This window comes from Gossypium arboreum, chromosome 12 (genome assembly GCF_025698485.1).
Source record: "Gossypium arboreum isolate Shixiya-1 chromosome 12, ASM2569848v2, whole genome shotgun sequence".
Taxonomy (NCBI): domain Eukaryota; kingdom Viridiplantae; phylum Streptophyta; class Magnoliopsida; order Malvales; family Malvaceae; genus Gossypium; species Gossypium arboreum.
The window spans coordinates 58,639,701-58,652,157 of NC_069081.1; positions in this window are offsets into that span (position 1 = coordinate 58,639,701).

The window sequence follows — 12,457 nt, forward strand, 5'->3', positions numbered from 1 at the left end:
TGGTTAATATAGAAAATTCATGTATTTCATCATACGAGCCTAGGGACTAAATCGTAAATAATGTGAAAGGAAGAGGCAAAATGGTCATTTTGTCCGGAGGCAAAATTTAGACTCGAAAAGTATAATGTGAGGTATTAATAATTCATTTTTATTGTTATAGACCCCGAAACAAATTTCAGAGGTCGATAGAGGGAAACGAAAGGTTTCGAAATAACCGAAACGTGGAACCGACACAAATACCAGGTAAGTTTGAATAACTTTAAGTAAACTATTAATATGCCTAATTGCATGTGTTATGAATGTATGATAATTGGTTATAATGATGGCATGAAAATCCATGTAATGTGTTAATAATAATGATATGATAATAAATGTCCTGGTTGAAGTAAAAAGGGAAATCTTACATGACTTGAGATCCTGCATGTGTTGCAGAAAAAGGATTTAGCCCGGACGGGTAATCCGTTGATCTCAAATATAGAAAGGATCTAGCCCGGATGGGTATTCCTTGAGTGATTGAGCCTCCCGAAGAATATGTGTGCATAATGGATTTAGCCCAGACGGGTAATCCAACTAGGGTCTAAATTTAGCCTGGACTGGTAATGTAACACCCCAAACCCGGCCCAGACATTATGGTCGAATCTGACGTGCCACATAGAAGTCTAAAAATCCATGATTCGTTTTAGTGTTTAAAAACTGACTTTTGTTAAGCTAACAAAGTGAATGGAAGTTGGGCACCAGGTAGGAATCCGTAACAGAGGAGGTGCGCCATGAAGGCTGCTTAAGTACCAAGCTCTTCGGTTGGATCCAATCCTAGACATGCCCACAACCATTGCCACACTTGGTTATATCGAGTTGAAATTTAGTTAAGTTGATATCTTTGATAAATCGGATAATCATGGCGTTGTGTTAATTTGAAATCAAGTATCGTTTTGAAAACACGTCCTAAGTCTAGCCCATTTATTATCAACCAGATTAAAGTTATTAAAAATTAAATAATCCCAGAAAAGAAGAAAATAAAGTTAAAATGGCCTTATTACAACCCAAAAATAAATAATAAATAAGGTAAACTTAAGAAAACCAATCACTTATTCAAAAGCCCAAAAGCGACCACCGTGGCCACTCTGAATCCCCTCCGGCTCCAAGTCAAATCAAGGCCCACCTGCAAGGTTAAGGAAAGGGGGTGAGTTTGGAAACTCAATGTGCAACAAGCCCCTTCCAGAGCCTAAAACAATATCAGCCTGCCGGGCCTCAGCCCAAATCCAATCTCAACATATACTGGGCCGAAGCCTTTTCATTTACCATATTGCATAACACTGGGCCTAAGCCTTTTCATGTTTCATATTACTAGGCCGAAGCCTTTACTGTAAACGGTATGGCCCATAGGCCCATTTCACTATCACATGTAATGCCAATGAAAGAATGCAAGCCCATTTGTAGAGACCACTAGACCCACCATCCGCTACTCTCCACCCATACCAACCAAGCTCTCCATGTGGGGAATAACTCAACCCACCCAGCCAAAACTCTCCTTTGGCAAAGATAGTGCTTTATCATATAACCGAGGCCTAGCCTCTTTTAATAACGGGTAAAAGCCCTTTTAAAAACGGGGCATAAGCCCTTTTGATGGCCGGGCATAAGCCCTTTTGCACTTCCTCCATCCATATAAAAACCCAACCCAATGCATTTATGAATACATAATGTGCATATCATACATATCATGTGCATATCGTACATATCATGTGCATATCATACATATCATGTGCATATCATATCAATCATGTATATCAAAATCCCATGTATCAATTTTAAAATTAAACCTTGGGGGTATAATGGTCATTTTTACCTAGGGGCAAAATAGTCATTTTCATATTATAAAGGTAATTTCATAATTTTACCAAATATTAGGGTTTTCCATGTTGATTAACAATTACTAACAATTCATGTGTTTAAACAGCGATTCTGGCCCATTTTTAGCGAAACTGAGTTATTGGGCCTAAAACCTCTAATGGGCCCTACATAGTCGATTTAGTCATCTAGGCCCATTTAGCCTATACTCCATAATGGTTTTACCAGTCTTAACGCGCAATTTAACAGGATTTTATTTCCTACCAAATTTACCCAAATGGGCCCGTAAGCCCATTGGGCCCGATTTCAGCCCCTCGAGGCCCAACTTATTGTGATGCCAAAAATCGTGCTCTTACATTTTCCAACGTTCCCGATCATCAACTTAGAGAATCTAACTAACCAATGAGCGTTCGCTTGCTCACAAGTCCTCGAAATGCCAGAATTTTGGCATTTCAGCTTTTCGGCATTTATCGATTTAAGCTATGAAAGAAGGTTCGTTACACACCTGATTTGCGATATTCCTCGATGAGATCTCCCATACGATTTCTCCTATAATCAACCGCTTATGGATCAGCTCACAATAATTAAACCAAAACGAGAACCATCTATTATCAACACTTACACATTCAGCCACCATCCATAATGGCCTTAGAATCCATACCTTTGCCGAAGTTCATGACTAGATTTAGTCACTCCGATGATTCGAGCTAATCCAAGTCGACACTCCGCCTTGCTGCTCCTCTACTATACAAACCATAAAAAGATCAAAAGAAGAACCCAATAAGGCCTATACCCACATTCGGCCACCTCCCTAAACTATAGGGGTTTCGGCTTTTGTCAACAGTTACTATTAAAATCGCTTTAGAGTACGAACACTTACCATAGTCTCTCTTCTTGAATCCGTTTAAGCCTAGAAGATAAAGGAATTGACCACCCAAAAAGTGAAAAGAAAAAGAGGGTTGCTGGTCAACAAAGAATCGGTACCACCTAGCTTCACAGATTTTGGCTTTTGCGGTATTTTGGTAGAAGTGGAGGTAGGGGAAAGAAACAATAAATTAATGGAGGGAAGTAGTGGGCTGGTTTGGAAGAAGAAAAAGGAAGAAAAGATGAAAGGAAGGGTGGTAGATTCGGCTAGGGAAGAAGAAAGAAGAAAAAAGAAGACTAATCCTATGGTTACAAAGGAGAAAACGGCACAACAAGTACCCAAGTGTTGAAAATCCCTAACTAAAACCCCTCTGCCGCTCTAATCCCCTCAAATCGGCTAACACTATCCCCATCTCAAATCCCTAAAATCTCTCCCCTTATCCCTCCTTAATCCATGCATTTGACTGTTTCAAACTCTCTTCCATAGAGTTTCATTCAACTACAACTTCTGCATGCTCAAAGCATAAAAATTAGTATCATACTTTCCATCACAGGGAATCGATCCCAGGTCTTCCCCCAACCACTTACGCGCCACCTTTATAGCTCCTTACTGGCATCACTTAGCCACTTTAGTAGAGGCTCTTTTGTGATACATTTTACCCACAAATTTTAATAAGACCACCTATCCAAAGCCCCTAACTTCTTAAGTCCAAAATTCAAAAATTTCTACCGAGTTTTGGCCAACACATGGGCCTTCCATAAGCCCATTTACATACTCAAATTATGAATTTCACAACCAAATACCAAATTTTAAAAACTTTACCAAAATATCGAGAATCGCGAAAAAACCCGAAAATCAAGATGTTACAACTCTACCCTCCTTAAAGAAATTTTGGCCTCGAAATTTACCTGATCCAAACAGTTGAGGGTATTGTTGACGCATTGCTTCCTCGGTTTCCTAAGTAGCTTCTTCTTTGCCATGGTTTCTCCAAAGTACCTTCACTAATGGAACTGACTTCCTTCTCAGCACCTTGACGTCACGATCAAGTATTTGCACAGGTTCTTCTTCAAAGGTCAAATCTGACCATACTTCGGTTTCTGTAACTGGCACGATATGAGTTGGGTAAGAACGATATCACCTTAGCATGGACACATGAAAAAAGTCGTGAATATGATCCAACTCTAGAGGTAACTCTAGCTGATAAGCCACCGGCCCTATCCACTTAATAATTCGATAAGGCCCAATAAACCGTGGACTCAACTTGCCCTTCTTACCAAATCTCAATATCTTTTTCCAAGGCGAAACTTTCAAAAAGACCATGTCCCCAACCGCATATTCAATATCCTTACGCTTCAGATCGGCATAAGACTTTTGTCGATCCGCTACCTCCTTTAACCGATTCTTGATCACCTTAATCTTGTCTTCAGTATCTGCTACCAACTCTGGCCCAAGTACTTGCCTTTACCCCAACTCTGCCCAACAAGTAGGCGAACGACACCTTCGCCCATATAGTGCCTCATAAGGGGCCATCTGAATACTTGCTTGGTAACTGTTGTTATACGCGAACTCCGCCAATGGAAAATAGTCCTCCCAACTGCCCCTAAATTCAATAACACAACCTCTCAACATGTCTTCTAGAATCTGAATGACCCTCTCTAATTGCCCATCCGACTAAGGGTGAAAAGCCGTACAAAAATTCAATCGCGTTCCCAGCGCCTCATGTAACTTCTGCCAAAACCGAGATGTAAACCTTGGGTCTCGGTCAGAAATTATCGATACTGGCACCCCAAGCAACCTCACTATCTCTGCCACATACAACTTGGCCAGCTTCTGGAGTAAGTAATCAGTTCGAACAGGTATGAAATAGGTAGATTTCGTGAGCCTATCCACAATTACCCAAACTGAATCCTTCTTGGAAGGTGTCAATGGCAACCCACTTACAAAATCCATAGTTACCCTTTCCCACTTCCAAAGTGGTATCTTTACCGGCTGTAACAATCCTGAAGGCAGTTGATGTTCGGCCTTCACTTGTTGACACGTCAAACATCTCCCCACAAATTCGGTCACTTCTCGCTTAAGCCCAGGCCACCAATATAGCTCCTGCAAGTCTCTATACAACTTACTCACTCTTGGATGCATAGCACAAGGTCCATTATGTGCCTCTTTCAAAACCATCAATCTCAAGTTAGAGTCCTTTGGCATACAAATTCTTCCTCGAAAACAAAGAACTCCATCATTAGTTAACCCAAAGTTGGGATCCTCCCTCTTCTCAACTTGCTGAAACTGAGAAACCAATGACCCATCCTCTAACTGTTGCTTCTTAATCTGCTCCACCCTAGTCGGTTTCACTTGTAACTCTGCTAATAAGCTTCCATCATCATACAAACTTAAATGAGCAAACATTGCCTTCAACTCTGCTACCGCCCTTCGACTTAACGCATCAGCCACAACACTTTCCTTACCTGGATGGTACTCAATCGAACAATCATAGTCCTTTAACAACTCTATCCACCTTCGTTGTTTAAGATTCAGCTCCTTCTGAGTCAGCAAATACTTAAGACTCTTGTGATCCGTATAGATAATGCATCTCTCTCCATACAAGTAATGCCTCCATATCTTAAGCGCAAAAATCACCGCTGCCAACTCTAGGTCATGTGTAGGATAGTTTACTTCGTGAGGCTTAAGCTGTCGTGAAGCATAAGCGACCACTTTACCCTCTTGCATCAACACGCAGCCTAAACCTACATGTGACGCGTCGCTGTACAGAATGAAATCCTTACCAGACTCTGTCTTAATCAACACTGGCACTTCTGTCAAAACCTTCTTCAGTTTCTAAAAAGCCTCATGCTGCTTATTCGTCCAAACAAAAGGTGCTCCCTTCCTTATAAGCTTCGTTAACGGTGCTGCCAACACAGAAAATCCTTCCAAAAATCTCCGGTAATAACCTGCCAACCCCAGAAAACTTCGGATTTCTGCTACTGACCTCGGTGGCTTCCATTCCAGAATTGCCTCAATCTTTAAAGGGTCCACCTTGATCCCTTCAGGTTCAGTTTTACTTATGAATACCAAGTACGCCTCACAACCTTTCCAAATCAACTTCTCAGCCCTTAAAGCCGAAACAACATTGGACAAATAATTCCTTCGTTCCCCTATGACCATTATCTCCTCTTTTTTGGTAGTTCTTAGTACCATTCTCTTTGCAGCACAGTCCAACGTCGCCTTACGCTTAGTTAGCCAGTCCATTCCCAAGATACGATCAAAATCCCCAAATGGAAGCTCAATCAAATCTCCTTCAAAAATCTTATCTTGTGTCTCCAAAGGTACCGCCCTAAAAAGTTTATCTACCTTAACCGAGTGTCTTAAAGGGCTTATCACCGATACCCCACTCACAGTCTCCTCAGGAAGCACACCCAATGCCCCAGATACATCACAAGAAACAAACGAGTGAGTGGAACCCACATCAATCAAAGCAGTGCAAGGTGTACTATGAACAAAGAACATACCGGTTATAACATCAAGAGCGTCACCCTCCTCATGACGTCGTGCAGCATAAACCAATGCCGGCTGTCGAGCTTCAGCATGTCCAGCACCCCTGTCAGGTGCCCCACGTCCTCATCCATTACTATTGCCACCTCTACCTTGCCCACGACCTCTCTGTGGTGGTGGTTCTCCTCACTGTGGTTGGACATCCCTTTGTTCCGCAGCTAGTTCCTGAGCTGTTCTCCGAGGACATTCTCTGAACTTATGCTCCTTGGACCCACATAGAAAACATGCTCCAGTTCGTTTCCAGCACTCCCCCATATGCACCCTACCATAGTCCCTGCAAGCCTGCGGTCTAAAAGTATTCACTGGAACTGCTCGAACTGGTTCCTCCATTCTAGCTCTTTTAACATTCCTATTCGTAGTACTTGAGGGTCTAAAATCCCTCTTAAATCTGGGTCGATCATTCTCACGATTCTGCCGCTCTGTCCGTTTTACCTCCTCGGCTATCTTAGCCTTCTCCACCAATGCAGCAAAATCACACTCCCTCTGTGGAGCTATCAATATCCTAAGCTCATCGCAGATACCATCCACAAATCGAACACTGCGCTCATATTCAACAAGAACTATCCTTCAGCGTGTCGACTCGGCCTCAAGAATTACGCCTCATACTCATGTAATGTCTTATTACCACGAGTCGATTCAAGAATTCCTTTCGACGGGCATCCACATAACTAGCTACAACATACCTCCCCTTAAAAGCAGTTTTGAACAATTCCCAGGTTACTCATTCAATCGGGGTACTCTCCCTTACGGTGATCTACCATCGATATGCTTCATCTCGTAGCAACGACATAGCCCCCTTCAACTTTTGCTCCACAGAGCAATATAAATCATCCATAATCCGCTCTGTTGCCTCTAGCCAATATTCAGCCACATTTGGGGCTACTCCAGATACGCCCCTAAAAACTTCTGCTCCGTTAGTTCGGAGTCACTCTGAGATGGATCCGCTATTTACTGTCCCAGTGCTAGCTCCAGCCACTCTTTCTAAAACCCTTAACATGGCTTGGGACAAAGCATCATCCCCCGCAGCCCGATCATAAGACCCAGTCTCAGTTGCCTGTGGCACGGATGCCTCCTCAACTGGCCTATGCCCCGAGGATGAAGATTCAGCTTGCACCCTTCCGCGACCACGTTCGCGGCCTCGTCTACGTGCTCCTCTTGTACTCATATCAACTTATCTGATTACGAATTTTATGACATTAGTTTAATGTTCAATTGTTTATTACGAGGTGTCTTATGGAAATATAGCAGTTCAAGGATTATTTTCGCAACGTCGTAGCCTAACTACAGTTCTCACTCCTACCGTTTTACAGTTCTACCCTATCAAAAGTATTATAGTAGGGTCTCAGTTCTATTTATAGCATCATCTCAATTTCACATAACGTAAAGAAAGTATACTTATAGACTTGGTGTCGGGAATTCAGTGTGCCACTTCTTTCTCCAAACCAAAAACCACAAACCATGTATTTAATCACAGAAAATAGAATTTCTTAAAATTTGAAAAAAATACCTTTGTTTTGAAATTCTCGATTTTATACCCATTTTAAAAACCAGAAAAACTTAAACCATTTTATCATGTATACCTTTGTAAAATATCTTTGAGAAGATCTTTTCAAAACCATTTCAAAAGATACCCTTCTTGGTCACCAGGTAGGAATCCGTAACAGAGGAGGTGAGCCACGAAGGCTGCTTAAGTACCAAGCTCTTCGGTTGGATCCAATCCTAGACATGCCCACAACCATTGCCACACTTGGTTATATCGAGTTGAAATTTAGTTAAGTTGATATCTTTGATAAATCGGATAATCGTGGCATTGTGTTAATTTGAAATCAAGTATCGTTCTGAAAACACGTCCTAAGTCTAGCCCATTTATTATCAACCAGATTAAAGTTATTAAAAATTAAATAATCCCAAAAAAGAAGAAAATAAAGTTAAAATGGCCTTATTACAACCCAAAAATAAATAATAAATAAGGTAAACTTAAGAAAACCAATCACTTATTCAAATGCCCAAAAGCGATCATCGTGGCCACTCTGAATCCCCTCCGACTCCAAGTCAAATCAAGGCCCACCTGCAAGGTTAAGGAAAGGGGGTGAGTTTGGAAACTCAATGTGCAACAAGCCCCTTCTAGAGCCCAAAACAATATCAGCCTGCTGGGCCTAAGCCCAAATCCAATCTCAACATATACTGGGCCGAAGCCTTCTCATTTACCATATTGCATAACACTGGGCTTGTAATGCCCCGTACCCGAGACCATCGCCGGAGTTGAACACGAGGTGTTAACAGACTTAATTCATTACTTAAACAGCTCAAACAATTTATTTTTAAAATTTTCAGTCAAGCTAACAATCTGCGTCACAGTCTCTTTAAAATTCATATATCGAGTTACGAAACTCGAAATCCAATTCCAAAAATTTTCTCTGAAACTAGACTCATATATCTATTTACTAATTTTTTTCCTAGAATTTTTGGTTGGGCCAATTAGTACAGTTTATTAGTTAATGTCTCCCTGTTTGTGGTTTGACTACTCGACCTCTGTATTACGAATCAGATATCTCCTGTCAGAGCTTCAATGACTATACCGTTTGTCTCAAATAAAACTATACTCAATAAGGAATCTGTAAATATAAAGCGTGACTTCTAATTATCTTTGTAAAATTTATGGTGAATTTCCAAAGTCGAACAGGGGGATCCAAAATTGCTCTGCCCAGTTTCAAAAAATTTAAACATCTCATAAAATATAGCTCATATACTGTTTTGCTTCTTCCATATGAAAATAGACTCATCAAGATTCGATTCCATAACTTATTCATTATTTAATTCCATTTCTACTATTTTTAGTGATTTTTCAAATTCACGTCACTACTACTGTCTGAATCTATTTTATTGTAAATTTTACCTATTTCATGGTTTCCATGGATTAGCTAGCAATTTGATATACATAACACCAAATATGATCATGATTAGCCATTCCAATGGGTAATCATTACCAAGCATTTCCATACCACTCAATAACCATATCATAAGACCATATATACAAAATGATTATAATGCTATACATGCCATACTCAAAATATACAAGCCATTATGCCAAGATGGTATACGGATAGTGTGAGCGAGCCTCCGATCGTTCCCGATTTCCGAGCTGGCTTGTCAAAACTACAAGGAATGAAAAGGAGGGAGTAAGCATAAATGCTTTATAAGTTCACATGCAAATAGCAAGTAACATAACCATATAAGCAAACATAAAACATCATTTGCATAATAATCACCAAGACATTCATATCACATTTTCATTTATCATCTTACCATATTGTTGTTATATCGAGTTTTCAACCTGAGGGTTAAGTACATACCTGTTCAAAGTATCCATTTCACAACACTTACCAATACGTCCCTTTCATCTTGAGTATTCCTCCATTTGAGTAGAACTTTACCCGTTGAACACATCGGAATATAATTCGGATACATGGAAAGTTTGCACATAAGTGCCACATATGTAGCCAAGCTACTATGTAACCCGCCCATAAGCGAACTCAAACTCAACTCAACGAGCTCGAGCGTTCGCATCCATGAGTGAACTTGGACTCAACTCAACGAGTTCGGATGCCTAGTTACATCTCACGAACTCGGACTCAACTCAACGAGTTCGGACATTTGCATCCATAAGTAAACTCGGACTCAAATCAACGAGTTCGGATGCTCAACCATCCTAGTGACGTGTCACTTGTATCCTAATCCATTCCTAAGGTTCAACGGGACCTTTTTCCCAATCATGTGTCTCAACCATCTTCTACGGAATGCCGATATCGATACGCGGTAATATTTCACATTTTCCAAGTATATCACATAATTTGACATATTATCAAACAATTATCACAAGTATAATTTTTCATAATAATTAACATATCATTTAAATAACATAAAAACATTTAAAATAATAACTATGTTACCAACATTTACATATGAACTTACCTCGTATGCGAAAATGGCTACTTTTACCATTTCGTCCACAACTTGGTATTTTCCCCATTTTAGTCCGAATTTCAGTTTTCCTTGCTCTATCATATAAAATATAGTCTAATTAGGACTCACATTTTTCAAATTGACCCAAAATCATATTTTGGCAAATTTACAGTTTTGCCCCTAAACTTTTGAATATTTACACTTTTGCCTCAAAGCTCGTAAATTAAACTTTAGCCTATTTTCTTATGTTTTATGACATGCTGATCATTTTTCCCTTCTATGGAAACATCAAATTCTCACTCTAACATGTACTTATGACTATTAGGTATTTTTACCGATTAAGCCCTTTTGCTCGTTTTCGCTTAAAACCGAGTAGCACAAGTTGTCTAACATAATTTAAAACCTCATATTCTATCATAAAACACAAAAATACACAAATTTCACCTATGGGTATTTCTCCAAATATAAATCCTAGGTTAAATTATTGCTAGCATAAGCTTAATCGAGCTACCGGGACTCCAAAAACGTAAACATCATTAAAAACGAGGCTAAAACGGACTTACAATCGAGCTTGGAAGCTTGAAAAACCCTAACCATGATTTCGCCTTACTATATTCGGTCATGGGGTTGAAGATGAGCAAAATTGGCTTTTAATTTTGTATTTTTATTCATTTTGCCCCTAAATGACCAAAATGCCCTTACAACTAAACTTTCCAAAAATTCCATCCATGTCCAATTTTTGTCCATAGACTTAGAAATTGGTAAAATTTTTATTTAAGACCTCCTAATTAATATTGCAAAACAATTTCATACTAGAAAATTCTAGAATGCAAGTTTTGCAAATTATTCGATTTAGTCCCTAATTTCAATTTAAGCACTTTATGCATAAAATTTCTTCACGAAATTTTCACACAATCATGCAATCATATCATAGACCTCAAAATAATCATAAAATAATTATTTCTATCTTGGATTTTGTGGTCACGAAACCACTATTCCGACTAGGCCCAAAATTAGGATATTACAACTCTCCCCCCCTTTAGGGATTTTCATCCCCGAAAATCTTACTAGAAAAGTGGTCTTCACTTTTAATCTCATATTCGGTGCCGAAGAACTTTCACTTAGGCTGTACCTCCAATACATCTCTTTAATTTCTCATATGATCTGAAAGCTTACAGTTTCAACTCTCAACTGTTCTTAAATTTTCAACCATTCTCAGTTTCCCATGATATCATGACATAAAACCCGGATCTCAACTTGATTTAATGGAGACCGGAATTCCAAGAAATCCAACAATCAAAGAGACCTGAAATTCCATAGATCTGATGAGTAGAAATTCATTTAATACCGATATGATTTATAGATCTCGCCAAACATTTAACAATAGGATACATCACATTTTCCTCTTTCCGCCATAGAAATAATTCTGATATGGCCTCAAGAATAACCCTTCTCATTTCCATCCCAATATCAACACTAACAAGGATAATTTTGATAGATCCCAATGCTCAGCTTTAACCTCTTTAACAACTCCGATTTTATATAACATCGGATGCTCTAAACTATCACATTACCTCACTGTCTTGAAACACATCCCAATTCATACAACAGTACATTACTGAAAGTCAGGAAGTCTTTACTCAATGTAGACTAGTTTAGTTCAGACACTTCGGTTACCAATATTCTCATCTATCCGAACTCTGTCAACATGTAATAAACTTTTCAGCTTTCACAAGATGAAAACCTTATCATTCGTAGTGACTTTAACTAATATCAAACTCTTTCTAATAAATATACACTTCTCGTTCAGACTATTTACTCTTTTATTCGTACAAAATGAAATTCTATTATCAGACTTGGGAAAAATAATCCTGAAATAATTGTCACATGAAATCTTTCTAATAGATAATTCACCATACCAACTGAAACTCGCGCTTTTACCACTTATGCCTTTACTGATGTCAATTCCTTACACAGAAATTAGAAAAAAAACCCCAATACTAAAATCACCACATTACCAAGATCAAATTAGAAGTATAGTCATATTTGACATGATTATCACGAGCTGAAGAACGCACTTCAAACACGAGTCATAATTGACAAATTATGGAACAAAGATAACAAGGAAACCGAATAAAGAAATCCAAGATAGAGAAATCCAGAATAAAGAAATCCAGAATAAAGAAACCCAAGATACGATACTATGCCGGAGAATCGAAAACCAAACTCATAGAGAAA